The following is a 27,160-nucleotide window of genomic DNA, read 5'->3' on the forward strand; positions in this document are numbered from 1 at the left end:
AAGGAGCAGGCCTCACAGCAGTGCAAAATGAATTTAGTGGTTTTTCACTACCAGGGCATGTAAACTACACAGGTACATGTCCTGCCTTTTGTCTACACAGCACTCCTCCCGGGTACCTAGGGCCTACCTTAGGGGTGACTTATATGTAGAAAAAGGAGGGTTTTAGGCTTGGCAAGTACTTTTAAATGCCAAGTCGAATTGGCAGTGAAACCGCATACACAGGCCTTGCAAATGGCAGGCCTGAGACATGGTTAAGGGGCTACTTAAGTGGGTGGCACAATCAGTTCTGCAGGCTCACTTGTAGCATTTAATCTACAGGCCCTGGGCACATATAGTGCACTTTACTAGGGACTTACAAGTAAATTATATAATCTAATTGGGTATGATCCAATGTCATCATGTTTAAAGGGAGAGAGAATATGCACTTTAGCACTGGTTAGCAGTGGCAAAGTGCACAGAGTCCTAAAACCAGAAAAAACAGTGTCCAAAAAGTAGAGGGAGGCAGGCAAAACATTAGGGGTGACCACCTTACTGCTGTCAGGTCTAACAGTTACGTATTATGTCCTAGCTGTATTGATTGTAGGCCTTAACTTAGCAAGTGTCTTGGCCTACTTGCCAGGCCTCATGTCAAAGCTGTATTTTTTAACGTTTAATAAATGGCTGTCCTAGAGAGTTAAACTGTGATTTTCCATTTTGCATTGTTTAAATGTGCTCATAACGGAAGTTTCCCATGAGAACCGACTGATGGAAGATGCTGTTCTTGCTAATGTAATATTTTGTGTGTAATGCGTGTGAGACTGACTTTCTCAGGAGGACAACAATGGAGATACTGACGGGAGTAGAAGCTGTAACAATATTGTTACCTGGCAAGCCGGATGATGAGGACATTGCCGGACAAACCAATCTATAACATGTGAACGGAGTAATGGTAGAATTCATAGATTTGGAATTTTAGTTTTATTGGACAAAGTGTGAACATGCAATTAACTGACCATTAGGGATTTGGGAAATAGTTTTATTAGTTTTGATTTAACGACACTGCACTGAGAGAAGACAGATTCATTGCCCATTTTCTTGCTGGCTGAAAGGTCAATATTTCCTTATGCATCTTGACAAGAGACATGCTTAACTTTAATGCTTAATGACTTTGTGTTTTCTGAACTTTGATGCTGAATCCTTATGCCTTGCTGATCGACTGATGTCCTGAGGACGAAGACTGACTCTGCTTGCTGATCCACATTGAGGATAGGTATTATGAATTAGACTGTTGATCATTCTGCTTATTTGCTTTTCCTTTCTAGGTACCATCTGCACTGTTTTGAAAGAGCCATAGTTAGATGTTTTTCCAAATTCATGTTACAAAATTGTTTTATATGAAGCCCAACGTGCCGATGCTAATCTGATGTTAGTTAAGGATCCTCCCTAATGAAATAACGCTAATAGGGAATAATGCTTGATGAATTTCTCCACTGAACTTAAAATGAATGTCATTACTTTGACGCAGTTGACTTTGTTATTAATTTGTACCCTAACCTTAGAATGTGTTGCAGTTCAAGCTTTGATTAGATCACGTTTCTTCCACCGCTTTGGACAACCAGTGTTGTTTCTGTATATGTTTCATTTGATTTTGAGATTAATCTACATGACTTTAACATTGTTAATATAGTGAAATAAATATAAGAACTTTTACTAAAAGGTGTGGTTATTCATGGCTGAAAGGTCCTGGTACGTGACAACTACTGACTCCTTTGATTATTACTGTTATTGATTACTGGTGATTATTGATATTGTGTATTGGTTATGGATCTTTGATTTGCATGTACCCGGGGTTATGGTAAGAACATCTTAATTGCGAGTCAAAAGGTTCATCAACCTATTCACGTCCCCTTGTAAGTTTACTTATTAAGGTGAGACGCGCTAACAGAGATAGTAGCAGACTGATGGTTCGTCTCCTTAAGAGCTTTTCATAGACGTTCGATACAGAGTAACAGGTGTTAACAGAGATGGTAAGAGAGGTAATGGTTAGTCTCTTTAAGATAGATGTCTGAAACAGAGAAATAGGTGTTTACAGTGTTGGTAAGGAGTGGTGAAGATTTGTCTCATTAAGAGCCCATGATAGATGTCCAGAGATAGTAACGGGGGTGAAGATACATTATTATAGAGATTTGGATTTTGTTTTTCAATAATGCTAATTGGAGAGAAAATGATGTTGCCTTAAGTCCAGAAATGGCTTTCCCAGAATCCTGGATGCTGATAATGGTTGTTTGAGGATGTTCTCGGCGTTCTAGTGACGGTGTGAATGAAGTAGGATGCGCTTGCACAGCTTATGCAAATTGCAGGTGAATTGTGAGGTTTGTGTGGGTTTAGAGAATGTGCGTATTCCAAATGAAGTGGTAGAAGGAGTGTGCGTTTTCCGCAGTGTGAGAGTAGGGAAGTTGTCGAACTTGACATGTGTGCGGCGCTTTGTGCTCAAAAATTGTCCAAGTGGCTGTTGATGTACGGACCTTGCGTGGTCTAAGACTCCGGAGTATATTGAGAGTATATGAGACACTTGGTTTTATGCCGTAATCAATGTGGTTTAGAGTGTGAGTCAAAGTGAGTGAAAGAAAATTTTGACTGAGATTTGGCGAGTCCTATGTGCATCAGTGCAGACCCATTGATCAGTTGAGAGTAAAATTTGTGGGTCGAATTTTGCTTCTGAATCTGGGAGACCGAAAAAGAAGGAGTAGCTGTAAGTGCGGAAAGAGCCGTCAGTGAAAAATCCGTAAGGTTTCTGAAGAATTGTGTTACCATTCCTGTAGTAAACCAGCAGATTTGTTTTTTGTTTTTTGATTAGTGCTCGCACTTTTTTGCATTAGTTTGTGTGAATCAGAGTTGGGGAGGACAAGCTGCAAGACTTTGTTTGTCCCAGTATGTGTGAGTGTGACATCATTGGAGCCGTGCTGTGATAGGTCGGTTAGTGAGAAGGGTCGCGCACGGATTGGCAGTCGTCCGTGAGAGGCAATTGGTTGAGAAAGTGGGTGAAAGGAATCTTGGGATTAAAAGTCACTTCCTGATTTGATTTTGAATAACAAAAAGGTAAAAAAAGATGAACATTTTCAAAGCTTTAAAGAGTGCCTTAAGGGGAGATATGTATATTACAACGAGTGTAGGTGAGGCTACACTACCTGAAGGTACACCAGCTTAGATTGTAATGGAAGAGAAGGGTGTTGCACCATGTCTTTGGCTAAAACAATGGTGCAAATGGACAGAGAAGGATGGGAACTTAGCTTTTCCTACAAATGGGATGTTCAATTTGAGGGTTCTGGAGCATTTAAGGATGGTGCTAAATGAATCAAAGCCCCTTCCGAGACCGGCACAGTTTGAGGCATTAGTGATTTGGGAATTAATAGCCACACAGCAACAGAAAATCGAGATGAAGATGAGAAAGGCAGAGAAGACTTTAACATATGCTAGGTGGGACAGTGCTCAGAGAGTTTGGAGGATGGAGACTTTCCACGGAATTAAGTTGTTTCCGGAAATTACGCAGGACAAATAGAAGGAAGGAAGGAATGAAAGCTACTAGAAAGACTAATAGAAGCCCGTCCGAAAGTAAGGAGGCAAGAAAGTCTTCAACAGTGGAGGAGGAATCAGATGATGATGAGTTTATTACACAGTTATTGAGAAATTGCCCAACACCATATACAGCAAATGAGCGTGGTCCAAGTACCAGTACTGATCCGACAGGCCCGATACAGGTTAATGGGACAATGAGTCTGATGCAGGTTAATGCTAGCCTGACACAGATTGCGATGCAGAGTGGTCTTAATGTGCCTCCTACTCCTGTAGTGCAAAATCAGATGCAACCGCCACAGATTCAGAGAATTTATCCTGATGTGCCCATTATGGAAAAGACTTCGAACTTAATGGTGCCCACAGAACAGGTTTACCCGAGAACGATATTGGTTCCGACAGAACCAACTCCACTTTTACTGCCCCAAGTGCAGTCGCAGGTAATGCCAAGATTTACTCCAGTAACAGGGACATAGTTGGATATGACTCCGATGATGAATCAGAATATGGGAGTTACTATCCCACAAAGTGTAAGTGCTAGATCAGCCCCAGATGCTATATCGCTACCTATTACTGTTGGTCCAGCTGTTCCCGTATTTGCGCAGAAGAAAACTACTGTAGATGAACAGGGAGCAATGTCCCAGTGTATAATGAGGGGAGGTCATAATAAAGATGCTCGAATTGTCTCTCCTGTGGGACAGACTTTTGACGGATCAAGATCATTGCTAGACCTTAGTCCATTTGTAGCACTTCCAGATACTATGGCAGGGTCGAATGTTAGTCAGAGTTTGAAATTATTGGCACCGCAGACCCCTAACGCAGTTGCACAGCAGGTGCCACCAGTCCAAGCAAGTAACATTTCGCTACAAGGATTGACAGCTCAGCAGTTGACTGAATTGTTAGACAAGCTGAATACCCCCAGAGTGCTCCTAATGGAGAGGAGTATTTGAATTATGCCAGGCTAAGCATGGAAGCATGTGAACTCATTGAGGGAAATATGGTGGTGAATAGGTTAGAATCCTATACAGAGGCAGAACTGAGATATTTGTGCCTGAAGATTACGAGGGAAGTGAGCAATGTGCACCAAAAACTAGCAGACTTGGCAGAGAAGTACGGCATAGAAATAGAGAAAACAAAGCATTTGAAAAGGAGTTACAGATTAGATTTGGAGGCTAAAGATTTTGAACACATGAGGTCTGCCGGAATGAAGGCACACCTTAAGGAATTGCTTCAAAGTGCCCAGACCTGGAGAGCATTAGACAAATGGGAAGGCAGATGGGTAAAGAAGAGAGACAAAAGGAAAAGGGATTATTTGGAGCTGACTACAAATGTGCAGCAGGATAAAGATCCAGTGAAAACTTTACCAATGTGAGAGATTCCAGCAGGGAATTTTCTTCATGTCCCGTGGAGCAGAGGTGACATTCTGTTGTTTACAAATGATTATCCAAAACTGATGGAGAAGCCAGTAGAGTGGTATCAGCAGACAGACGGGTTTGTGAAACTCACAAAGTGCCTATGGGAAGACTTGAACACATTACTAGAGATAGTAGTTCCAGCTGATCTGTGGATCGAGTGTAAGAGGAGTGTGGATTGGCCAACAAGCGAACCAGTGAGAGACAAAAATACTGGTGCACCATCTCCTGAGGGAACGAAATATTACTATAAGGTGATCACGTTTTTGAAAATGAAAATTTCACCCAAGAATATTGACTGGCAGAGGATTGACAGGACAGCTCAGGAAGCGAAGGAGTCAATACATGCGTATTATGAGTGATTGTTGCAAGCTTTCAAGCATTACAGTGGTACAGAGACAATTGAGAAGAAAGACATGTTCCGTTTTTTGTTCAGATTTGTGGAAGGATTGAGGCCTGAAATTAGCCAGATGATTAGGAGTCATTTGATTTGCCGGCAAGCAAAGCCGATTGAGGAGGTGTTGCAGTATGTGAAGTACTGTAGTGATGCGAGTGAGATGAAGCAGAAAAAGTTGAAAGACAAGGTGATGGTGATGCAGATTAAAGCAGAGCAAACGGGAGTGCAAAGGAAATTTCCGCAACAGTTACCAAAGCAGTAGCAGGGGAACATGATGTTTCAGCCCCAGATGAGAGGTAGAGGTCCTGGAGGAAATATGACTCGTGATCCAGATTCAGGTGCTGTAGGGGTTCAGAATGATGTGCAGGGAATGTAGAAGTTATTGCCATGTCACGTTTGTGGAGCCGTTGGACACTGGAAATGGGAGTGTCCAATGATGGTGCAGGAAGGTGTTGTTCTGCAGAGTAATGACATCAATTAATTCCGGAACGTGAGAGGACCGAGAGGGAGAGGTCCTAATCCGAATTTTCAGAATAATGTGAATCAAATGCAGAATTTTCAGCCCATGCAGCAGGTGCAAATGCCACATGTACAACTGACACAGTTGCAGCCGATGCAACAGCAGGTTCCAATGGTACCTAGACAGCAAATTCAAATACCTCAGCCCCGATGGAACAGCAACAGATGATGCTTTCTTAACAGGTCACAGGTCAGAGGCTTAACCAAAGTAGTAACACAGTGCACCAATTCCTGTTACACAGTAAGAATAGAATAAATGATGATTGGATGAGTGACAGTTCAAATGAGGAGCCGTGTGTGCTTGCAACCTCCTGAGAAGTAGATCAAAGAGGTCCCTATGTGAAGGGAAAGGTTATGGGCCACAGAGTTTCATTCTTGGTTGACACGGAAGCTACATGCTCTACAGTCAGAAGTGCAGAAGTTCAGGTTGTGTGAGTAGTGAACCAGTATTTGACAAACCCGATAACAGACCCAGTTCAAGTTGAGATTGGCAACTTTCAGGGACTACATAAATTTGTAGTCTGCGATTCAAACCCGGTATCCCTACTGGGAAGAGACTTGCTGTGTAAAACGAAGTGTTCGATTACCTGTTTAAATTTTTGGATTGAGATTCAGATGAATAGTGATGATGAAGATGACCAAGCCCTAGAGTTAGAAAGTGAAACTACAAACTTAGGAGTACCCTCTGATTGAATTCTTCTCAATGTTCACAGTGAAAGAGCTTCATCCTGATTTGCAGTGAACGGTTAAAGAGAAAGTGTGGGATTTGACAGGAAAAGAAGTAGGTCTGATAAAGAGGGTTGAGCCAGTTAAAGTTACTGTGAAACCGAATGCAGTTTTCCCTCAACGTCCTCAGTACCACATGCCGCAAGATGTCCTTATTAAGGTTGCCCAGATAATTGCAGACTTTGTAAAGCAAGGAGTTCTGAAGGAAGTATTGAGCAGTCCATGTAATTAACCGATAATGCGTTTGCCGAAGACCCGTGGGAAAGTTCAAATTGTCCAGGAATTGAGAAAAAGAAATGAGATTGTGATCAAATGTTGTCCTGTGGTACCAAAAGTCCTGTGATAATGTTTCAGATTCCATGTGATGCTGAGTGGTTCACTGTCATTGACTTGTCACAAGCCTTCTTTTCTGTGCCTCTTCATGAGGAGACCCAATTTTCCTTCTGTTTCAAATACTGGGTCGAGTTTACTGCTGGTTCAGAATTCCTCAAGGGTTTTCAGAGTCACCTGAAGGAAAAACACACGAAAGGGGTCCCTGCCATGATCAGGAGAGTAATTCAGGAAAATACGTCCAAAAGAACAAACACTCTCCTCTCAAAATGCCAAAAACAAATAATGAAAACAGATAAAATACAACTCAAGTATATAACAACCATCTTTAATGAAAAAAATTATATTCAAGACGAGCAGAACTTACCATCCAACAATCAATTAATTACAAAATCAATTCTATTCGACATAAATTGTACAGAAATCATTAACAACACAACATTAATATGCATATATGCAGACTAAAATTAAGACGAACATCCAACGTCACCCACTCTAAACAAATCTCAACATAAGCACATAACGAATATTCAACATTTAACACAAATGATTTGATAGATATCACATATATCACATAATAATACAATATAAGAATCCATATTTGGCAATTATATATTTGTGGCCTTTGCATAATTTTAAAATGTGAACAAGCAACCCTTATTTTTCTCTGGGAAAGGAACACCCTAGTTTTCTAGTGAATGAAGGCTTTAAGTTCAATATTTAACAGGGTGTTGTTTAGGAGGGTGATGCAGATTGCGAAGAGGTGACCGTATTGAAGTCTATGGAGTCATGAAGCTTTAGGTGTGTGAATTTAATTGAGAAGGGAGTGGTATCCTCCAGAACAGTCTGAATTGACAGGTATTTACGTTGTATAGCTTTCATTTGAAATTACCTGCCATGGACTTTAATGTGCTCACTGGTCCTGAAAATCTTCCTTATCTCTCAAAATATGTTCATCTCCATTAGTTTAAATGGGATCACCCAAAATAGCAATTCAGTCACATCCTGACATACATGCCAGTACTCCTGAGTTACGTGAGAGCCTCCAGGTTTCAGCCCAAAATATCTTTATTGTTTTCTTATGCATACAGCTTCCTCCAATTCAACGCTAGTTAATGAGAAAATTAAATTCACACAACTCAATTTGTTTGTATAAATGTCCCTTTATCAATTCCTAAATGTTGGTTTATTTGCTTTGATCACCAAAAGTTTTGGTACGCATCATAGAACGGTTCACAGTTTAGACACAGCCTTTTCAGATTCACATAACCTCCTTCAACAAGGATGACACACTCTCTAACAGGGGTGGCTCCTCCATTAGTACAGAGGAGCATCGCCCCCCGCCAGCAGCAGAAACAGCAACCCTTGAAGAGGCGGGGCCACTGGGGTGACGAGCCCTGCGGGGAGTGCACTGTGCACTCCCCTCACAGCACATGTGTTTTTGGCCTGTAGTCTCGGGCCAGCCAAACACACATGCGCTTTAGGCTCTCTCCAGACCAACAACACAGTTGCTGGGCTGGAGAGAGCTTGCACAGGCCCCCAGTCGGCCTGGGTGCGCCCAGCCAGGGTGCTCCCAGACAATCATGACGCTGTTTTGAGCAGCATCAGGATTGGCCACAGGCAGGCTGGGAGCGTGTGCCTGCCTACAGCGAGAGGGAGGAGAGGAGAGGAAAGGCGCTGTGAGGAACGAGGTAAGTTTTTATTTTATTATTATTTTTTTTAATACATTTTTAGACCTGCTCACGTATGCCCCCACCCCAGACGCACCATCCCCCCTTCTCATTAGCGAAGCAAGCCACGACTGCTCTCTAATGTTGAGTTTCAACGGAGGGTGATGGTAGTAGATATTTGTACAAAGGCCTCCATAGCTATCAACCTATTCATACGTGTCTCCATCTTTTTACTTTAATTGACAAACAAAATACCTCTGTAGACTTTAATGGGGTCACTCACTTTTTTAAACTTATATCGCCATCCAAGAAAGTGCTACTTCTCCATTCACCCTAATGGTATCACCCTTCTAAATGCTTGACATCTCCTCCCTCTTCCCACCCTGTTTAGTAATCACTGCAGAGCATAACCTTTGGTGCCTGTTAGACCTGGTAGCTCTGGGCGTGGTCTCCCTGAACTTTTTGCTTCAGATCTCAGATTTTTTGGACCCTGTGTTGCAATTTGTTTTTGCTGGTTTTGACACTCTAGGCGCTTTACCACTGCTAACCAGTGCTAAAGTGCAAGTACTCTCTGTCTAAAAAATATTGGTATTTGGTTTTCCATGATTGATACATTTGATGTACTGGTAAGTCCCTAGTATAGGGCACGATGTGTTCCAAGGGCCTGTAAATCAAATGCTACTAGTGGGCCTGCAGCGCTGATTGTGCCACCCTTATGAGTAGCCCTGTAAACATGTCCCAGACCAGCCACTGTGGTGTCTGTGTGTGCAGTTTTAAACTGCCAGTTCGACCTGACAAGTGTACCCACTTGCCAGGTCCAAACCTTCACTTTTTACTACATGTAAGTCACTCCTAAGGTAGGCCCTAGGTAGCCCCATGGGCAGGGCACGGTGTATTTAAGAGATAGGACATGTACTGTTGTGTTTTACATGCTCTGATAGAGAAATACTGCCAAATTCGTTTTTCACTATTGCAAGGGCTATCTATCCCATAGAATAACATGGGGATTGCCTTTAAATATCTTTTAAGTGTAGTTTCCCATTGGAGCAGGTAGAGGTATGGAGTCTGGGGGTCTCTGGACTCACAATATAAAAATACATCTTTTGGTAGAGTTGTTTTTTAGATTGTCTGTTTGAAAATGCCACTTTTAAAAAGTTGACATTTTCTTGCTCAATCATTCTGTGCCTCTGCTTTACTGCTGAATACATGTCTGGGTCAGACGGACAGTTGGGCTGGCTGTGAATTCACTCTAGACAGTGACACAAAGGGACCTGAGGTGTGTCCTGCATATCCTGATGAGACTTCCTGGGCTAGAGTGGGAGGGAGGAGCTAACACCTGAACTTCAAAGGGCTGTGCCTGCCCTCACATAATACAGTCTCCAACCCCCTAGTGTGTGTCTGGGGCAGGGCAAGGAAGTGGCAGAGTCTTGTGCTCTACAAAGAATTTCCTTATACGTTTGCCTACTTCAAAGGCAGAAATGAGTATAAGTATTGGACTGCTGATCCCTCAACTTTAGATTACTTCTGGATCAAGAGGAACCTCTGCCAAGGAGCAGAGCTTGGTGCTTGATGAGGACCTGACACTCTGTCTGTTGCTTTGCTATGCTGGCCTACTGCTGCTGCTTCTGCCTGAAGAGGGAAAGGTCTGGACTTTGCTTTCTGAAAAACTGCTTGTGAAGTTTCTCCAAGGGCTTGGACTGAACTTTCCCCCTGTTCTGGCATCTCAGAGACATCAAAGAGTTCCTCTGCCAGTGCCCAGGCTTTTCTGCTTAAAGTCCTGACTTGCTAAGTGGTGCCATATCCAGTCCCTGCACCCTTAGAAGTGGAAGCTGATAACCTGCAAGGTAAAATCCACGCACTGCTGCGTGTGCATCAGAAAAATCTACACTGCGCCTGTCCCATGGCTGAAATTTTGACACAGCCTTTGCCTTGTAGCTGGAGAATCGATGCAGAGCCTGTTCTCAATGCAGACCCTTTGCACAGCATGTCAGAATTTTCCACGCATCGACCCTGGGTGTCAAAATCTTCAACATCACCGACGGACCTGAGGCTGCTTGTCTGGAAATCGATGCATTGTTTACCTGGCGGAGAAAGAATCAATGCACTGCCTAACTTGTGAGTAAGGAATAGATGCACTGCTTGCTTTTCCAATACATGCTCACCTGTGAAGCTTTATTTTTAATGCATACCAGGTACCTTGTGCTAAAACAACGCATCAAATCAAATCAATCAGGGTTTATAAAGTGCAACTACTCACCTGCAAGGGTCTCAAGGCGCTAAGGGGGTTAGTCTTCTGAGCTTCAGTTGATGAACCAAGTTTTAAGGTCCTTCCTGAATTGGGGTAGCAATGGTGACTGCCTGAGGTGCAAGGGCAGGGTGGTCCAGCACTTTTCCGCAAGGTAGATGAAGGATCTCTCACCAGCTGAGGTCTTCCGTATGCAGGGTACGGTGGCTAGTTCTTGTTGAGCGGAGAGGTCTGATGGGGGAGTAAAAGGTGATGCAGTGGTTGAGGTAAGCGGGTCCTAGGTCATGGAGGGCCTTGTAGGCATGGACAAGGAGCTTGAAGTTAATTCTCTTCTCGACAGGGAGCCAGTGGAGGTCTCTTAGGTGATTGGAGTATGTTCGCGCTATGGAATGTCGAGGATGAATCTGGCTGAGGCGATTTTGGATGTGCTGTAACTTCTTGAGGTTCTTCTGGGTGGTACCAACATAGAGGGCATTGCCATAGTCGAGTTTGCTGGTAACCAGTGCATGGGTTACAATTTTGTGTGAGTCCTTTTGGATCCATTTGTAGATCTTCTGGAGAAGTCAGAGTGGGTGAAAGCAGGAGGATGCAACTGAGTTGACTTGGTGGGTCAAGGTGAGCGATGAGTCCAGGACGACGCAAAGCCATAAATTCTTTTATTTGGCTTAAACCTTAAAAGGATAAAAACAATAAAATGTACAAAGTTCATTATTAAAAATCCTATACATAAACAGTCAATTATACAAGATTTATTTAAAAAGAGTTCCCCATTACATAGTGCATTCACATACAAAATTTGTAATTCATTCTGATTCTTATCAACCAACTCTACTTACACAATTTATTAAATTATTTCAACCTTCCACCAATTTCATTCCCTACCAATCCTTTAAAGGGCAGCGTGCCAACCAAATTATCCCACATACAATTCTAATGAGACTCAGATCCTTACAATGACATAAAGTGCAATTTCCAATATAAAGTGCTCTACATTTTACTTCACGCCTCTTTACAACGTGGCAAATTTTCAATATTACCATCAACCAATGTAATTTTTAAAATAATCAGTTTAAACCATTTCATACTCTTCATTAGCCTTTCTCCCTACATTACACCAGGCCCTATAAGTTCAGTTAAAACCTCTCTTACACCTACTAGAAATTGGACTAGCGCACAGAATTAGAACACATAGCACAATTCTTTACCAAATGCTCAATTTCACTATCCATACGTGGCCACCAAAAGTTGTCTCATATTCGTCTTTTGGTCATAGTGGTGCCCAAATGGCCTTCATGCGCCTTCTTCACTATTGAACTCCTCAATTCCTCCGGAGGAATGAGTTTATCATTTCTCAAGAGAATGCCCTCCTCAATTGTAAGTTCATCTGAAATTTTCCAAAATGGCTCAATCGCCATCGTCAAGTCTTTCTCATAAGGCCATCCTTCAGCAATGAACCTCATTACAGCACACAAATCATTGTCTCCAACCAACTTTTCCTTCCACTCTGTCTCAGAGCAAACACAGGCATGGTCAACCTCAACCGTTGCAATCATACAACATTCATCGTCCACCATTTTATCAGTCGTCAAGCTAATCTGACTGGGAAATCTCGACAAATAGTCTGCTCTTATATTCCTTCCGCCAGGAATATGCATGACCTCAAAATCGTATTGCATGAGCCTAGCTACTAACCTAGCAATCCTAGGTGTCCCAGTCTTATCATTTGTTCCTTTTAAGATTGAAACCAAAGGCTTGTGATCTGTCTTTAATACAAAATGCCTCCCCCACCCATAGCTCCTGAATTTTTCAATGGCCCAGACACAGACCAGCAACTCCTTTTCGATGACGCGAAACCAATGGTGTTTTCATCACTCCCGACAGTTTGAGTCAACACAGCCCCGATTCCAATATTTCTGGAATCAACTGTTAGGCAACATTGGAACCTTTGGTCATACAGTTTTAACACTTTAGCTTGAGTTAAGAGGACTTTGATATCTTCAAACGCTCGTTCACACTCAGCACTCCACTCAAAACTGGTCTTATCCTTCAATAAATTCGACAAGACTCTAACCCGACTAGCATACTCCGGTATGAACCGGGAGTAAAACTCACACATGCCTAAAAACGCTTTCACCCCGGCTTTGTCAGAAGGCGGAGGTGCTGCCTTAATGGCATCAATCAAACCAGGTTTCGGGCTAACACCCTCCTGACTAATAACATGACCCAAATATTCCACAGAGGATTTCATGAACTGGCACTTTTCCCTTCTAAGAATGATGCCATGATCCTTGAATTTCTGCAACACCTGTCTGAGGATCTTATTGTGCGCCTGTAGGTCAGGGGTGTGAATTAAAACATCGTACTGAAACACCAGTACATTGGAAATACCTTTTAACAGTGTGCACATAATCCTTTGAAACACTTAGGCTGCAGATGCCATACCGAAAGGAATGCAGCAAAACTGGAAAACACCAAAAGGCTATACAAATGCTGTCAAATACCTGGATCCAGTTCCACCTGATGATACGCACTGGCCAAATCTAACTTGGTAAACACCTTTCCCAACTCACCAGAAAAAAACTTTAGGAAACTCGTTGAGTAGACCTTCAATCACATCCGTTTCTCTAATCACTGCAACCTGTTCTGATGTACCTGGTCGCAACACCATTCCAAACAAACCCTGATGGAACCAACCTAAAATGTTCAAACCTTTAGCTGCTACATAGACTTTCCCATGTATACGTCTCCCCCTAAACTCAACTATATCCTCAAAAAAACCTTGAAGCTCAATCTTCCTCCCTTCATAAGACACTGGAGCCCTATCTGGTGGCTCAAGAGCTTGCTCTTTCCAATTCTGCTTGAACAAGTCGAGAGTAATCATGGTGATCCTAGCCCCTGAGTCCACAAGCAAACGCAAGGACTTGTTTCCAACTCTAATGCACACATACGTATCCACACAGTTATCGGGATCACCAGACTTAACCACTCCACTATCAACAACTAAAACCATATCCTGAACCTCTCCCATGAGGTGCTCAACTGCTTCTTCATTCTCATCCATCACTGTCACGACAGATTCACGTTTACCACCTTGACACACTTTAGCAAAATGCCCAACTTTGCCACAATTCCTGCATCGGATATTCCATGCAGGACAACTCTTAAACCCTTTTTGATGAGGCACATTTCCACATCTAAAGCAAACATTCTTTTTTTTAAAAAAAACATTAGAATTAGCAAACTTAATGTTCTTCTGTCCGCTTGTTCTTACTACTGGTTTTTTATCTTCTCTGTTGATGACGGCGTTGACCCTGGTAGCCGTTGCCTGTTCTATTTCTCTGGAGGACTTGATTGAATATTCAATACTCTTTGCAATTCTTATGGTTTTAGTCAATGTTGGATTGTTCAACAATAACAATTTCTGTCTGATAGACTTGTCTGTCCTTGACAAATAAATTGGTCTCTAATGAGTTGATCACCCAGCGCTCCAAACTGACATTCCACAGCCAGAAGACGCAACGCCGAAATGTAAGTGTCAACATCTTCGCCAGAACGTTGTTCTCTCTTAAAAAACTTATGCCTGGCCACCACTAAGCTGGGAGGAGCATCAAACCTGACGCTCATTTTCTTCACAGCTATTTGGTACTCATCCATTTCACCATCGTCCAATTGTAAGTCCGGTAGGTGCTTAAAAATAGCCCTCCCTTCGAAGCCAATGGAATGCAGGAGAAGACACTTTTTGCGTTCAGGTCTGTACCGTGATGCCCCTATCGCCCCTAAGTACGTCTCAAAGGCATCGTACCACTGCTTCCATACTATGTGTGGTTCGCCAGGGCTCTCTAGAAATGGTGGTGGAGGGAGAACGGATTACATGGTGGACCCAAAAAAAATTAAAAAAATATTCCTAGAAACAGAAACAAAAATCGTAACGCCCTTTGTTGTAAAAGTTTTTGTATGTTGAAGATAAATAAATAATCCAACCAGCCCTTATTGCCTCCTAGATAGTTGAGTCATGGATAAATATCTCCTCAAATGTGTTGTAAATGACCATTATGCGTCCACAGAGGGTAGAGGTCTTCATTTCCTTTTTAAATTTTAAGCAAACTTGTTTTTGAATGTTCAGCGGAGGCGCTGCAGAACCAAACCCTTCTTCAGCAATGCTTCACCTTCAATTATGTAACCTCTCCACATCAAGACACAAAAAGGTGATTTCTAAAGCTGGTTGGCATAACACAGGAGGAAGAAACTCCTTCCACGGGGTGGAGTAAACCAGTTCCTAAAAATAAGCCTGCCGTCTTCGTGTAGATCCACTAACGATCCTGCTGGCACAGAAAAAGGCGTTGGGGGCAATGTTGTGAATAGCTGCTAAACAGCTGATGCGTGGGCTCGCTGTGCTCGGAGACCGGACCACCTCGTCGCCACAATGAAGAAGGCGAGGAGCACGGTCAGCACAAATCACTTTTATTTTACCGAAGTAAAAACAATCAGTTCGACAGTCTCTGAGCGACCCCAGGACCGCCGCTCCGTCCAACCGTCTTCTACCTGCGCTCTCCTCAGCGTTCCCCTCGCGCCGCCGTCAAAACGCCTAGCAACCCCTTCACCATCGGGGTTCTAGTCGCAAGGCCGTGCGCGAAGGTACGCGCTCAAATACAACACTTACCCTGGCTAGAGTAAGGGTCTCTACTTGGACAGGGTGTAAACTGCCAAGTAGAGACCCCATTTATAACAGTCCCTTTACATATTCCGCAGTGATCACTGCAGGGTATGTGTGGGTGCCAAGGGGTGCAGAGTGATATGCAGTGGTTGGTAAAGTTTAGAAACAACGGCTTACCACTTGGCAAACAGCAAACTTACATACTCTGCAGTATAATCACTTCAGAGTATGTGAGGGTACTGAGAGGTGTTTTGCTGCACTATTTTCTTAGCATACAATTCATCTGATAGAAAGTGAAATTTTAGTGCTGCCACTGTGTCACTAAGGCCCATATTTATACTTTTTGATGCAAATCAGCGCCAGGGCAGATTTGCGTCAAAAAGTTTACCACCGGCTAACGCCATTCCAACGCGCCAGCCAGGCACATTATTTATGAAATGACGTTAGCCGGCGCTGCGGCCTGGTTTGCGTAAAAATAAATTACTCAAACCGGGCAGCGGAGGTGAAGTGAAGACTGGGGGTTGTGCGTCAAAGAATGGTGCAAGTCAGGTTAGAGTAAAAAATATTGCCTTCAACCTGACTTGCGCCATTTTTTGACGCACAACCCCCATGGAAATGACTCCTGTCTTAGCAAAGACAGGAGTCATGCCCCCCTGCCCAATGGCCATGCCCAGGGGACTTTATGCAATGGCCATGCCCAGGGGACTTTGTACCATGGGCATGGCCATTGGGCACAGTGGCATGTAGGGGGGCCCAAGTTAGGACCCCCTATGCCACTGTAAAAAAAATACAAAATTATACTTACCTGCACTTACCTGCACTCACCATGGATGGGTCACCCCATCCATGAGTGTCCTCCAGGGGTGGGCTAGGGTGGCAGAGGGTGTCCCTGGGTGCAGGGAAGGGCACCTGTGGAGTGCTTCCATGGTCTCCCACCATGGAAAAGAGCCCACAGGTTGTTTAACGCCTTCCCTGACCCAGGTGTTAATTTTTGACGTAAATCGGGATTTAACTAATTTTCCAGCTCCGCCTATTATCCGTGCGCCATTTTTGCCCGGTTGGATAAATATGGCACACGGGTGTTTAAGTAATTTTTGGGACAGGAACACCTATCTTGCATGTCATTAACGCAAGGTGGCCTTGCATCCAGAAAATGACACACACTGAGAAGTGTTGACGATAGCGGGGTCTAACGTCAAAGTATAAATATGGTCTTAGTTTTGCACCAAAATTGCGTTAAAAAAAAAAAGATGCAAATCCGGTGCAAGCAGAGTATAAATGTGCTCCTAAATTCATTAAACTCTTTAAGTTAAAGAAAGTAAATGAGAAATAATCCTAAGGTAGAAAGCTGCACTGACGCGCATTTTAAATGTGCAATTGGCTTATATCTCAAAGTTAACCAGGAGTTTAAAAATGAAGGTCCAGTCCACTTTATCAAATGCCTTCTTGGCATCTAAAGAAAGAAGGAGCAGGGACTGACAAGTGAATTCTGCCACTTCCATAAGGGCTGTAGCCAGGCATGTGTTGTCATTGGTTTGGTGATTTGGTATGAAGCCTGACTGTTGTGGAGCGATCATGCAGGTGAGACAAATTTGAGATGCTGAACCAAGACAGCCGCAAAAAGTTTAACATTGCAATTAAGGAGGGCGATGGGGTGATACGATGTGCATCTTGTGGTAGGTTTGTTCAGCTTTAAAAGCAGAGTGATATGAGAATCCATCATTGTGTCAGTGACTGATCCAGTAGTGAAGAAATAGTTGAAGACTCATGTTAGGAGTGCGGCTAGGAGATGAACAAATGCCTTGTAGAACGTAGCTGAAAACCCATTGAAAACAGGGGCCTTCCGTGCAGTTAACCCGGAGATGACCGATTGGACCTCTTCCGAGTTAATCTCGGACTCAAGTTGTAATAAATCTTCCCTGCAATTAGGGGGTCAAAACCATTTAGGTATTAGTCCTGCAGCCCCTCAAACAGAGCCTGAGAGTGGTGCAAGACCGAATAGTAGTTGTGGATGATCTTCATTATTTCCGGAGTAGAGGAGGAGGGATTTCATGTATGTGGTCATGTGTGGAGTGAAGACGTAGTTTGTGTGCTAATAATTTATCCGCCTTGTTCCCCACTCGTAGTATGTCTGACGAATGTAAAGGAGTTTCTTAGCTGCCTCTTTCATGAGGCGGTGCTAATGTTTCTGAGGTCTTTCAGAGTGCAAGTCGTTCCCAAGCACTTATGGCGGGTTTCTGCTGCAGCCAAATTTGTTTCTAATTCCTGCCTTCGCAATTGTGCTGTGCCATCAAACATAGCTATGTGTGATATTAACACATCTCTGAAAACAGCCTGCGCCGCATCCCAGAGGATCACGGAGGAAACACATCTCCTGTGTCATTTTCCTTAAAGTATTGTTCTACCATGCCTTTAATTCTATCATGAGGGGAAGGATCTCGAAACGCCACCTCATTCATCACCCAAGGATGAGGGAAAGGAGGCTGAAAGGCATTGAGCCCTATATCTAAATACATGGGCGCATGGGCTGATAGGGCCCTGACTCCAATCGCAGAATCAACGAGTCACGAAGCCACAGCACTGGAGACCAAAAAGTAATCGATGCGTGAGAAAGTTTTATGAACATTGGAGTGAAATGTGTAATCACATGCCCGAGGATGAAGATGTCTCCAAGCATCAAGCAGGGAGAGATCGGTCATGCTCTGAAGGGGGAAGTTGTCTCGGCTCACTCCCTTTCCAGATCTGTCAATGCAAAGATCAAATGTGGCATTTAATTCTCCCCCAGTATAATTGATCCGTAAGCGAAACGGGAGATGGTGGGAAACAGTATAGTGTAGAAGGAGTCATCATTGATAGTTGGGCCATGTATGGACATTAAGGTAACTATAGAAGGACACAGGGAATCCCTAACACCCACCAGGCGCCCCTCCGCATCCCTATGAGTAGTGTCAAGTTGAAGGGAAAGTCCTCTACAAAACAACAAAGCCACCCCTGTGTTTTAGAAGAGTAAGATGAGTGAACCTGTGTGGGGTACCAGTATGATCACAGACGTCTAGTGTCAGCCGTAAGCAGAAGTGTCTCCTGTAAGAAAGTACTGTTGATTCCCGGCAACAGAGCCAGTTAGTCAGCATCCTACAGTTAATGGGGGAATTAAGGCCCTGCACATTCAAAGTAGCCAGCTTAAGTGCCATAAGTTAACAAAATAGAAAGCTCTATCCCAGTGAGACCAACACTAGGGTCGTTGCCCATAGTAAGATTGGCCTAGACATGTCACTGTGTCAAGCAACATGTAACCAAACACACGAGTAACATCAACAATAACCAAACAAAGGCACTTAATCTAACATTGTTAGGACCCAGACTCACCCCCACAGGAATGGGGGCTGTGTGGGCCTACCTGAGAATGACAAGCAATATGATATGGAATAAAAAGAAAATCCCTCAAACTAGGAGAGAAATCAGGAATGAGGGGGCGAGTCCCACTGTGAAAATCTCCCGCACCAAAAAAACCTCAAAACCATATTGCAGGAGTTCACAACATACAGAGTCTCATGCATGTTCCGCCGCCTGTCTTGATCCAGTCCAGTTCAGTCACTAGGCGAGCACTACCATCAAGCAGGTGTGTCATCATCAGAGGAAGCTCTGTGATCAATCTGGGCATCCGCTCTACGTTGCTTACTAGCTTTTTTCTTTTTACACTTTGAGTTTGGATCTAGGAATCCCCCCCCTCTGTCCACTAGGGTTTGCATAGCAGGTCCAGGAGAATCTCTGCCATCTCAGGGAGGCGACAGGCTGAGTGCCTCGTCAGCTTCCATTGGAGTTTGTGCTGATACTCGTTTATCCTGGTACGTAAAATGTTTTCGCAGAGGAAAACCCCAACGATATACAATCTTGCCCTCATGCAGGTGGAGTGTGACATCTCGAAACCCTATACATCTGGCTAAGGTATGGATAGGTACACCCTGGTATATAGAGAGGCTGTAACCCCTGAAGACCACCGGTTCCTGACACCTACCCGCTTGCATGATCTTAAATTTTATATGAAAATAATAAACGCTGGTGAGGACATCAGGAGGAAAGTTTTTCTGTTGATGGTACTGCTAAAACACCCAATGCCTACAATCTAGAAGCACTGGCTGATCACATACTGGGTCCAGAAGGTGGGCGAAGAGAGCTTGAACATGGGTCTCGAGGTCTGATGGGGGGACAGCCTCATCAATTCCCCTAATTTGAATACATTGTTGCATCTGGACCGTTTCTCCAGGTCTTCCAGTTTGTCTTGCAAGAGGCAGTTTGCCTCGAGTTTCTTGATGTGTGCTGTGCGATCCCCGTTTTCCAAGACCTGGTCGGCAGAAGTCGATTCAACTGTTGTCAGATTCAAGTCTATTTGTCTGACCGATTTGTCAAGGTCTGAAAATGTGGGTGTAAAATCCTGGCAAAGCGCATTGATGACCTTACCAAACTCGTCCATCAAAAGTTGAATATCCCCATAGGTCGCTGGAGTCTGATTGTTGGCTGAAGTTTCCGAGAGCTGGCTAGGGGAGAGAGAGTCCCACCTGTGACCAAATGTTCATGTCCGTCTTTTGTGGCAAGTCTTTAACGGCAGTACTCCGAGGGGTTTTAGTTGAGTTCGTCATCATGACCTTTGTAGGGCCAGTAATAGCCATCGCACTGGGCCAGGAGAAGATATGTGGAGTCCCTTGTGAAAGCTAGGATCGCCCCGGCCAATATTAAATCAGACCTGATCAGGCGGTGTGTAAATGGAAGAACTCATTGCGAATAACAGCAAGCAGCAAAGTGGAGCAAAAGCAGTCTCATGAAGCAATAGTTCTGGCCCAAATGATGCAAAGGAAGCGCTGACAGGCCCAGGGTGCCACCAACCGAGCCAAGAGCGGATGGCTTTGTAGACACTGGATATGCAACCCTGGATAACCTCAAGGCCCCGTTCCGTCCAAAGCAGGGAGAAAGGTGCAAGATATAATATTGCAGCTCAAATGTTAGAAGCAGCAGCCTAGTGAGATGACATCCATCCACTGTACCGCAAGCTGGCTGAGTCGTGTATGGCAACCAGAGAAACCTCAGGGGCCCAATATAGAGCCCTAAATGTGGAGCCTAGTGTGACAGTAGGCTCCTCGGGACACAGCAATGCCTCGAGCCTCTACTGGCACCATACTACCCTGTGCACTGCCTCCTTGACCCCCGCTATGCCGCTGGGCTGTGATGTCTCCTCCGGAGGACCCAGCAGCTCCTACTCCCCTCCGGTCCCTTGTAGGAGTGGGCTGCGCTGCCTAGGCTCCGCTCCGGTGGCCCACTCTATGCCGCTGGGCTGTGTCATCTCCTCCAGCAGCCTCCACTCACCTTGCGTCCCTCGTAGGAGTGCGCTGCGCCACCAGGGCTCCACTCCAGTGGCTCGCTTCAGCGCCCCAGCGGGGTCAGCCCACGTCAGGGTGGCCCACAACAAGAGGCCAAGCCATGGCTACAAGATGGCCTCCGCCCAGACTCCACCACACCAGCCAGCATCAACGGTCTGTTCGTCCCTGGGACCCCTCCATGGGGTTCACCCTTCTCTGGCCTCCATCCTGGAGGCAACAGGGAGTGTGGATGTCTGCTACCAACCACAGCAGTCAAGTGGGGAAGGGGCGCCGGATGGGAACCCAGAGGAGATGCTTCTTGCTGGGTCTCCACCTTGGCCAAACCCCTCAAGATTAATGACTTTGAACATACGTGCATCATGGGAAAATGCAGTTCTCTGTTATATTTGATGTAATGCAATAACAAAGCTGTTTCATTTATACAAAATGTTTTACACATACTGATGAAATATTATTAATAACGAATTTATAAGTTGCATAATATATGTGGTTTCTTAAAACATATTATTAATAAATGTGAATTTCATATTTTCTTTATGTGCGCATAATTGAGGCCTATAGAGGTTGCATTTTGCAGTCATGTAAAAGTTCTGAATTATTTATTCATAATGTAAAGTCTTCTTTCAGATTTCATTCCCATGAGATGAAAAGTTATTTTGTAATAAATCTATTGTTGAACTGTAGAAAATCATACTCATTTGTCCTTGGAGATTTTAAAGAGCAGGAACATGGACTGAGAACGTATAAATTTGTTTCAAATCTGCTTAGAGTCACACCGAAATGAGATGTTCCTATGAAAGACATGGGAAATTGTCAAACTGTTGCAACCGGGAGTCTGGTGATAATTCATGATTGTATGATGCCTATACAATGTAATATGAACTGACACCTTTGACAAATCAGTTCGCTTTTTGTGAATTGATATACCCATGGACAATTGGAACTTTGAGAAGTCTTGAGCAGTCTTGGTGAGCCCCAGATGTGTTCCTGATTCTTACAGGTGCCTTGCTGACCAGATACTTTGCTGATGAAGATTCCCTGAACGATGTATCCCCAGGAGAGGTATCTTCCTCTTAGCCATTTGCAACTGCCCCTTGAAATGCCCTTTTAGGTTAGAAACTCCATTATTCTGACGCTTTTCTTCTTTTTATTTTTAGTTAGTAACCTGTAGCCCGTTATTTCTTTTCCAAATTATTTTTGTCCTTTTTGTACTTTTTGTATTTTACCCACATGTGGTTCTCCCTACACATGTATTTCTAGAATTTGGTTAGCTGTAGGGTTGACCTGTGCCCACCCAAATATTTTTGACTCTGTTAAATTTAAATTGAGTTGGAGTTTCCATTCCGAGGCCACATTGGTCATGGTGTCTAAATTGTTGGGGTGGTTGAAATATTGTTGATGGTTTACCACTCATCTTTTTGAGTCCAACGGCCCGTCAAACTTGTTGCACATTTGATTCCTGTGAAGATCTGGTAGCAGACTGATGGTTTCATCCCATATGAAGGGGGGGCATATTTTTGTTTGGTGTTAGGGTGTTAGGATTGACCCCATGCCATTGCCCAGTCCAAAACTTTCCCACCCCATGATTAGTCCCCTGATCCTTTCCAGAGATTGGTGAAGTTGCAGTGTTGTGACTACAAGTGAGGTGTTACATGAGTATAAAAAGGGTATTTTGCTTGTGATGCTTTTGGCTTGAAGACTGTTGTGAAGTGGGATGTTGTGAAGTGTTTTGCAGAGTCGTCATACTTGAAGTGATTGAGGCGATTTGTGCTAAAAAATATCAGCGGTTGTTGTTGACTGGTCGGTCATGGTCTAAGATCCCAGGATAATGCACAAGTGTGAAAGACACTTGGTTAATTTATTTTCTGCAGTGAGGTACTTGTAATGAGACATTGTTGACAGTGCCAATAGTTTTCCTTGAGTGAGTATTGGTTAGTATGTAGTGAATCTGAAAGGTCTACAGAGGATCTATATGAACCACGAGTGAAACTTGCTGGCCAAGTTTCACTTGTTGTGTAATTGTGAAATCCACAGTCAGAAGTGTGGCTCAGACAGCTTTTAGAGTGTTTGAATCCCTACCTGTAGTGTGCAGACAGGTTGCTGGTGATTCAGAAGATGAGTTAATAAATCAGCTTCTGATGAATCGTTCCCCACTGTATCATTCAGTTGAAGCAGAAACAAGTAGTGAAGCAATACAGAATGTAGTCCTGAATGTTCCAACTGCACCAGTTGTACAGATCCCAATTCAGACACTTCCAGGTACATTTTCTAATTCAGTGATACAAGTGCCTGTGGTTTAATCACCAATTCTGAATGTTAATAGAGCACAGTCCATTTCAAGTTCAGTTGCAGGCAATACCAAGCCCCGTTATGAGTCAGGTAATACCAAGTCCTAATGTGAATCACATGATGCAGACACCTAATGTGACTATGCTTGTGTAGAATATTAACCCTTTAGCTGCTGGGCCTCCCTGTACTGAACCCTTTTTTGGCTATTTGGGGTAGTTTGTGCTTAGGCCTTCATAACTTTTTGTCCACATGAGCTATGCATGCAAAATGTTTTCCCAACATCATAGGGATTCCAAAGGTACCCAGTGTTTGTGGGTTCCCCTGGAAGAGACCAAGGAATTAGCCAAAATACAGCTAAAAATTCATTTTTTTCACAAAAATTGAAAAAAGGGCTGCAGAAGAAAGCAAGTGTTTTTTCCCTGAAAATGGCATCAACAAAGGGTTTGTGGCGCTAAAACACCATCTTCCCAGCTTTCAGGAACAGGTAGACCTGAATGAGAAAACCACATTTTGCAACACAATTTTGGCACTTTACTGGGACATACCCCATTTTTACTATTTCTTTGTGCTTTCAGCCTCCTTCCACTTAGTGACAGAAATGGGTGTGAAATCAATACTGGATCGCAGACAGCTAAACATTTCTGGAAAGTAGACAAAATTCTAAATTCAACAAGGGGTCATTTGCGTAGATCCTTCTAGGTTTTCCTACAGAAAATAACAGCTAAAATAAAAATATATTTAAGTTGAGGTAAAAAAAGAGCCATTTCTGCCGACGTTTTCTTCTATAACTTTTTCCAGCTATGGCAGACTTTTAAAAGCTATATACCGTTACATCTGCTGGACTCTTCTGGTTGTGGGGATATATAGGGCGTGTAGGTTCATCAAGAATCCTAGGTACCCAGAGCCAATAAAGGAGCTGCACCTTGCAATGGGTTCTCATTGTATACCAGGTATACAGCAATTTATTTGGTGAAATACAAAGAGTGAAAAATAGGTATCAAGGAAACCTTTGTATTTCCAAAATGGGCACAAGACAAGGTACTTAGAAGCAGTGGTTATTTGCACATCTCTGAATTTCGGGGTTCCCATTCTAGCATGGGAATTACAGGGCATTTCTCAAATAGACGTCTTTTTTACACAATGTCTTACATTTGGAAGGAAAAATGTAGAGAAAGACAAGGGGCAATAACACTTGTTCTTCCATTCTGTGTTCCCCCAAGGCTTCCGATAAAAACGGTACCTCACTTGTGTGGGTAGGCCTAGTGCCCGCAACAGGAAATGCAACATGGACACATCACATTTTTATATTGAAATCTGATGTGTTTTTTGGAAAGTGCCTAGCTGTGGATTTTGGCCTCCAGCTTAGCCGGCAACTAGGGAAACTCACCACACCTGTGCATTTCTGAAAGCTAGAGACCTGGGGAAATCTGGGATGGGGTGACTTTTGGGGCCCTCACCAGGTTCTGTTACCCAGAATCCTTTGCAAACCTCAAAATTTGGCAAAAACAACACTTTTTCCTCAATTTTTGGTTATAGAAAGATCTGGAATCTGAGATGAGCCACAAACTTCCTTCCACCCAGCATTCCCCCAAGTCTCCCCATAAAAATGTTACCTCACTTGTGTGGGTAGACCTAGTGCCCACGACAGGAAATGCCCCAAAACACAACGAGGGCACATCACATTTTCCCAAAGAAAATTGACCTATTTTTTGCAAAGTGCCTAGCTGTGGCTTTTGGCCTCTAGCTCAGCTGGCACCTAGGGAAACCTAGCAAACCTATACTTTTTTTTTAAACTAGACACCTAGGGAAATTTAGAATGGGGTGACTTGTGGGGCTTTCACCAGGTTCTGTTATCCAAAATCCTTTACAAGCGTCAAAATTTGGCACAAAAAAACACTTTTTCCTCTCATTTCGGTGATGGAAAGTTCTGGAATCTGAGGGAAGCTGCAAACTTCCTTCCACCTGGCATTCCCATAAGGCTCCCGATAAAAATGGTACCTCACTTGTGTGGGTCGACCTAGTGCAGTAGACGGCCCCGGATGTCTAGTTTTCAGAAATGTCTGGGTTTGGTAGGTTTCCCTAAATGGCCACCGAGCCCACGACCAAATACTCAGGTGACTGTCTTACAAAACCAGGCTGTTTTGTAGTAGGTAATTTTGATTTCTCCACAATCCTTTTTGGGTACTTCCCTGTTGCGGTCACTTGCCCACAGCTGCCTGCAGATTCCAGGACTTCCCCTCACTGAAATTCAAGGCAAACGTGTCTTTAAGCAAAGTTTGTGATTTAAAGGGGATTCTGGAATAAGGAAAACTGGTGAGAGCCACGCAAGTCCTGCACCCTTGGACTCCCCTGGTACTGATATGTTAAAGTTAATCCACCACTCACACTGGTTGGTTTTACCACCTCCAGAAATTATGGTTCCAAAGCATGAATACTTATCAAAGTATATGAATATTGAAACCAAGCCTTCTGAAGGTGGACCATAAAATTTCATCCAGATACCGCCCTCTTTATGGTCCATTCACATGCCATCCAGGCACAACAAACAACCCTTTCATATCGGCCCATCCAACCAACTGCACTAAATTATCTTACCGCTGCCAGACAAGGGCGCATCACATTCATACGCCACATGACGGAATAAGTTTAACTACAGTTTACCACCTGTCAAGTAACCGCCTCTTTCTTCCTGAACATTGCCGAAGGCATACGTAATGAACCTTTACTAATGACTCCCATGACAGCCACCTGAGGCTTAGGAAGCCATGTTTTTCATGCGCCTTTAGCGCACTTACTGCGCTAAATCCAACTCCTTCCAGTTTGTGAATGCAAGTTGGTGGTGTCCGAGTATGCTGTGCGAATAGATTCCTCGAACTGAGCGAGCATACCCACCTTTGAAACTAAGGCAGATATGCTGGGGAATTCTCGTGATGTTCCCTCAAGAGAAGGTCATAGGGGCATATTTATACTCTGCTTGTGCTGGATTTGCGTCATTTTTTTAATGCAACTTCGGCGCAAAATTAACACCATATTTATACTTTGACGCTAGACCCCGCTAATGTCAAAATATCTCAGTGTGCGTCATTTTCTGGATGCGTGAAACCGCCTTGCGTTAATGACATGCAAGGTAGGCGTTCCCATCCAAAAAATGACTTAAACACCAGTGCACCATATTTATACAACCGCGCAAAAATCCCGCATGGCTGGGAGGCGGAGCCGAAAAATGGTGTACAGCCCGATTTGCGTAAAAAATTAAAGCCTGGGTCAGGGCAGGTGTTAAAATGAGGCAAACACACCAGTACTTAAGGAAAACCCACAGAAGCAACATCAGAGCTCCAAAAGGAAGTTATGGAGGTGCACGAAGATGCAGAGCACAGGAGCAACAGCAGCAGCTTCCACCACACCAGCAGGGACCCCAAAGGCAACACAGAAGGCAGGAGAGGATATTCCGGACCAGGACAACCCTTCAGGGCCTCAGGGAACATGACATCATTCAGAGGTACAGACTAAACTGGAAAGCCATACAGCAGCTGCTGCGCCACATTGAGCCACATTTGGCACCCAGCTTGCAGACACCCCACATCATTCCACCAGAGACCAAGCTGCTGGCTGTCCTGCACATGTTGGCAAGTGTCTCTTTTCAAACAACTGGTGCCCTGGTTGCCGGGATCTCACAGCCCTCATTCTCTGCCTTCCTACCCAAGGTATTGGATGCCATCATCTCCCTCACACTCCGCCACATCAGCTTCCCCAACACACAGCAGAAGCAGCAGGAGACCAAACAGGGCTTCTACCAAATTCAATGGCTTCCCACATGTGCTTCCTGCCATTGACTGCACACATGTATGGATTGTGCCACCTGCTGCAACCGAGCATCTATACCGCAATAGGAAGCACACACACTCCATCAATGTGCAAGCCATTGTGGATCACCGAGGATCAATCACCAACATTGTGGCAAAGTATCCTGGGAGTGTACATGATTCATTCATCT

The sequence above is a fragment of the Pleurodeles waltl genome, chromosome 4_2 (genome assembly GCF_031143425.1).
Source record: "Pleurodeles waltl isolate 20211129_DDA chromosome 4_2, aPleWal1.hap1.20221129, whole genome shotgun sequence".
NCBI lineage: Eukaryota > Metazoa > Chordata > Amphibia > Caudata > Salamandridae > Pleurodeles > Pleurodeles waltl.